General features: G+C 35.9%; 1 protein-coding gene across 4 annotated transcripts in view; it reads right to left on the bottom strand.

Annotated features, from left to right (window-relative positions):
• Positions 1–2,316: 2,316 nt before the first annotated feature.
• The window catches only part of LOC113803687 (calcineurin subunit B type 2), a 90,874-nt gene continuing 87,372 nt past the window's right edge, over positions 2,317–5,818 (bottom strand). For all 4 annotated transcript variants that reach the window (XM_070139531.1, XM_070139529.1, XM_070139530.1 and 1 more), the window contains one exon: positions 2,317–5,818. This exon is cut by the window's right edge and continues 405 nt beyond it. The gene's annotated coding sequence lies outside the window, so the exon portion shown is untranslated.

Raw genomic sequence — 5,818 nt, 5'->3', positions numbered from 1 at the left:
GGGAAGGTGGTGCCTAACATGTAGAGACCATTTGGATAGAGTGGATAGAAGTAAACTGAAGTAAGGTATTGAAGTAAGGAGTGATTGGAAAACCTCGTCGTCGCGCTTCTTGTCTTGCCTCTCGTAGAGTGAGGCCAAATTTGTATCTGAGAACTGCTACTTCACTCTCAAATTTGTAGGCAGTGCAGCCTCTATAAAATACATTATGGGGTCCACCACAATGAGCACATGTACGTGATTGTGCAATGCAGTTTGAACAGTCATGATCAGGTAGAGAACACAGTGGGCAGTGGGCTGTGGAGTGACAGTGCTTTGCAGGGTGGCCAAAACGCCAGCATTTCTGAGATTGACAGGGTGGGGGTTGATATGGTCTAATAGGACAAGATTCCCCTCCTACATAAACCTTATGGGGAAGGTTGTGTCAACGAAAGTTAATCTTAGCAATATTGATGCTGGACTTACGCTTGCCTCTGGGGGGAATAATGTTGCATTGTACTAATACAGCATCGTATTCAGTGAGGCAGGCAAGCAGGTCTTTTTCACAGTCTGACCACTTTTTTCCGTAGACAGAGCAAGTAGTTGAGGAAATGGAAACAGTTCCAATACATGTATTAAGGGAGGGGTGAGGTTGGACAGGGATAGGTTTGCCAGTGAGGTCAACCAGGGTAGAGAGTGCTTTGGCTTGAGTCTTAAATGTAACTGTGATTAAGCGTGAGCGATCAGGATGACTGCGGAAGGAAACTTTGCCAACTTGTTTTTGGAGGCATTGTTGAAAGAATAGGGTATTATCGGAGTGAGTGGCTGTTGGCAGAACTACAAAAATTCGGTCCCACTTAGTTGGTCTAAAGAGATTACTCAAAAGATTTGAGGAAGTGGGAATTGTAGAAGGACGAGGATGGGAGGAGGAGGGAGTTGTGTGAAGTGAAGTTGTATTGTGGAGGGGGAGGAGAAGGAAGTGGTGTATAGTGAGGTTGTATTGTGGAACAAGGTTGAAGAGTTGTAATAAGGAAGGAGGTAGAATGTGAAGATGATTGTTCAGGAAGTGGGCTGGAAGATGTTGGAAGTGAGGCTGAGATATATTTTAAGGGTTGAGTTGTAGCCTGGGTATATGATTCGAGATGGGTCAAGTTGGCAGTATGTAAAGAAGAGGGAGGTGTACTAACAGTGGTCAGAGCCATGGTCAAAGGGAAGTCACGGGTTGGTAAACTAGAGGAGTTCGATTCAGAGAGGCTATTTGATAAATTGGTAAGCCTCAGTGCCCCTAATAAGGGTACAAAATCTTCATTACTGGCCATGGTTAGCCTGATATGTGGGGAAAGTAAAAAGGTCTATCCCACAGGGTCCCCATAAGGGGTAAGGGCTTAATGATTTATCAAGGAATACCATGGCTCTCTGAGGCCGTTCATGACTGGCACAAGGTCAGCCTTTCATCCTTTCAACATGGCTCTTACACCTTAGGAATTGGATAGAAGGGTTGGGGAAGATAAGAAAGGGGGAAAAAAAGAGATTCCCTGCATTGGGCCTCAGTCTCTGTCTCCTAAGCCCCCCCACGACAACAACGGGCTAGGGATTGGGGGGGGAATTCTTTTTAAAAAATTTACAAGTTCTTCCTCATAAAAATCATCATTGAAAGGAAATTAGAAACACCATAAAAGTGAAGTTATGGGGAAATTTTAATAAACAATTGTTATGGTATTAATGAAATTGATGGAGAATATTACTCATGTGATAAATTTTCTTTTGGCAAACACAAAACTGACCTACTGAACTTTGAAGCTTGAGCTTTATCAATAGTTCAAAACAACTAATATTTGTAAACCTTCCAATGGGGCATAAGAAGAGCAAATACAGCTGGCAACCAAATTTCTATGCAACCTTACTTTAAAAATGAAAGAAATTCAAGAGATATCTGGAACACATTCAATTGAAATAAATAAAATCCCTAATATATAGTTTAAATTCTTAAATGTTATTTCCAGAAAACTTACAAATCTCATTACCAGCAATTTGAAGGCGTCTTTCTAGTCACTACATAACACAATCTGTGATGTTCATAACCTATAAGTCTTGGTATGACTCAATCCAACAACCCTTGTAAATTCATATTTCACTGACTGTGTGCACGTTACCAAAGTATATATATATATACGCATTTATGTACATGCTTATCAGTTCTATTAACAAGTGTGATGAATTAACAAGAAGGCTTAAGAGGAGAAGTGAAGAAACACTGAGGATAATAGGACTGTAATTACAAATCACTAAATACTCCGACCCACCAAATTACTCGCGTGTGGTTTGTAAAAAAAATATTAGTCAAATCATAAAATGCTTCTTTATTTAAATTTCAATAATATTCACTGTCAAAAGATAATAACATTGCAAGTCTCACACAATTACACAATAAGTAAACATCTGAAAACATACTATGACCAAATTGACCAAGTCCTGAGAATACCAAAAGTTTCTGCAGTCCTTTTCTGTAGATTCAAGATAAATATTAAAGGCAGACTGCTAAGTACTTTTTAAATGAACACTTTCCTTCAGGTTGAACATCATTCTGGTATCATTATCTGTAAGTTCATCAAGTTTTAAAAATTCCCTTAATATCCCATAATGAGGAATAATAGAAGGAAACTGCAGTTTAAATACTCCTCCTTTGTGACCAAAAACATTAAATATCAAAAAGTTAACCAGCCATATACAAATTCTTATAGTATCTGATGTAGCTTTGTGTGTAAAAAAAAAGACCTTACATACAGTGGGAACTTCTTGCACATAAATAATTAAAGTTCACAGATAAATATAATATGCACTATTCTAGATTATCATGTCACATTCTCTTTTTTAAATCTTTTATCCTAGCCAGTAATGATATAAACACCAACAGTCTCAATGGCAAGAACAAATATCCTTCATATTAATGAGAATAATATTGATGAAAATAATGCTCCAATCATTACAAATTTACCTTTCAGCCCTCATGCACACTTACAACAATACTATGCAGCGTAAGATAAATATAAACCCCCTTTGGAATAACTGCAATTGGCTTTTTGCTTCAACCTACCTTCCCCCATGAGAGCACAGGCAAAAATGACCTTTCCTCATCATCTCTAGTATGTGTTGCTGTCAAAGATGATCATATGTAGTGGAGAAAAAATTGCCAATGCTGTATCCAAACATTGGCATATCTTGTCTTGCTTGTTTGTATGTAAACACTTTTTTTCTGATAATGTAAGTAGTCCTGTACGAGGTTCATATGAAGGATTGTTTAACAAATGAAACATGTCATCATGTCAAGGAAAAGGGAGATTTTAAAAAGTACATAAATAAATCATCTATTTAAATGCATAATATACACAGAGGAATATACTTTCTTTTTTTTTATTCATATGTATATACACCAGTAGTAGTCATATAGATGTATGTATATATCTGTGCATAAATAAATGTGTACAAGTACTGGTGTGCTTATAATGTTATAATGTTCATTTGAGAGTATGTAATATGATTTTAAATAATGTAATTCCATGTAATTTTATGTTTTTTTATATGAGGAGGGGGGGGAGGGGCATGTGGATGTGGAGATGGGGTTGGGGGGTACATGTACACGCGTGATAAAATGTTTTATCTTTAGAAAGAACCTTAATTGAAGATTTTAAAAACCATGGATTCCTGATACTTTCCAACTATGAACATATAGATTTGAAAAAAAAATTAATTAATTAAATTAAAATATAAAAATATAATAGGATCACTCTACCCTAAGAGGTTTTCTCTGGATTCCCGTCATCTTGAGCAATCTTGCCATTGGCATTGTTCCAAAGGGGTTGACATAAAGAGTATTATTTGAAATTTTAATAAATCATTAGACAACATATAGCCATATTTGGCTTATATGAAATAAATTCAATTTCTTACATCTCTGATGACACTAGAACAAACAAAGGGTTTCTACAGTTTACAAATACCTGACAATTAGACATGATAAAATATTTCATATACAAAACATTCCTCTTCGCAATTCTCACAGCGAGAACACCAGAAGCATGATTTTAAATTTACAAGAGACATGGTCCTATATATGGAGGGAAAGCCAAGAGACTCCAAGATCAACATCATTGAGCCCAATAACCTACATTTTCCTTTTTTCAACTTGATAGAAAGGGAACCAATTTATTACCTAAACAATATATAGTCACACAGCAATTGGTAACTTTTTAATTTTTGTCTTGAAAATGAGGTCATTACATATTAACTTGAGTTCATGTTACACACCACCTATCTTTATAATACAAGTTCAATATACTCTTGAGTGATAAATTTATACATCTGACTATTTCTCCCACTCAGCTAATATAAATGTAGAAACTTTTTACTCACTTAGCTTCTGGGTACTATACTGTGTAATATGAACAGATTTGGCTCAAATGCTTTTCATGAAACATTAGAAAATATTTTGCAATAACAGCTGTTAGGAACAGCCTGTGGCGGCTTTCATGCTATATAGTGACCGAGCAATATTGACTAGCTAGAGCAGCGCACAGGACTTCTGCCTGAGCAGGTGTATTGCACGTAGGTTGATGGAGTTCTAATTGCCTAGGGTCATGCTACATCCTCATTCTTACTCTGTAACTTCTTTCTTTAAAAATGATATGAAAGTACATAAACATACATCTAACAACAATATTTTGAAACTATTTATTATTAGCCTCTAACTGATGAAGAAATGAGGCCAGTCTGTACACACAACCCTATCTGGCCCAAATTCTGAAGGTGTACACTTGTAATAGAAAAAAATAATAATTATAAAAAATAAACAAATACATACACACTGTAAATGTGTTTATAAAACAATTTAACTCTTGCTTACTGAAAACCTAACTCGATTCTTTATCGGTGAGACAAAACTAGTCCTCCATTTTTCCTTTCTCTTTCACAAGTATAGCATGAAACTCCTTACACAATGTTGTTGCCATTCCAAAAATTCTATCCAAGACTTTTCCAACATCAAATGTGAAATTAAGAAGAAAAAAAAGAAAAGAAATACAAATCAACAGGAGGCTATGACCTTGCATTCAATTTCCTCTCTTCCCAGATAAAAATTAAGAGGCCCTAAACTAGATGCCAACACAGCCACCCAGGGCCTGCAAAGTACACTCAGAATTTGAGCCTCCCCATCCAGTCACGATGACACGAACTCCCCAAGGATCCTGCCATATGCCTCCTCAGGGAGTGTTACAGGTAATTATGCACAATACATAAAATAGAAAAGTCTTGCAAAACCACATTTCTGTTACGGTCCACAAGTTTACAAATATATAACAAAAACTATTGTGATGCATGTATGAAGTGAGGGAATTTACTACTACTCAATGATCAACAACTTCAGTTCTGAAATAAAGGGGATATTTATACTATATAGATGCTATGCAGGGAGTTAAGTGTATGAGATCAAATGCATAAACACTTCATACATAAGCTCAAACATGAAGAGAAATATCAATATGTCTTAAACAATTACCAGCAGAGTGCCACCTGAGCCTTGGCTCTATAAGGAAAAATCAAAATAATTATACACATATAAATAATAATGAACAACAATATATGATTCCTTAAATCCATGATACCACTTCATAGGGTATGACAGTTAACATTTCCACATGAAAAAAGCACACAAATGAAAGTGTTACTGAACTACAGATAAAAGTTGACTAATAGCCATAACTACACAAATATCAAAGTAGATTCCCATTATTCTTTTAAGGATTACATTTTCACCACAAATTTTGACACATAAGGAGCTATCAGCTAG

The sequence above is a fragment of the Penaeus vannamei genome, chromosome 25 (genome assembly GCF_042767895.1).
Source record: "Penaeus vannamei isolate JL-2024 chromosome 25, ASM4276789v1, whole genome shotgun sequence".
NCBI lineage: Eukaryota > Metazoa > Arthropoda > Malacostraca > Decapoda > Penaeidae > Penaeus > Penaeus vannamei.
Note: the sequence above shows the minus strand (reverse complement) of the source record. Positions and strands in the feature narration are given on the sequence as shown.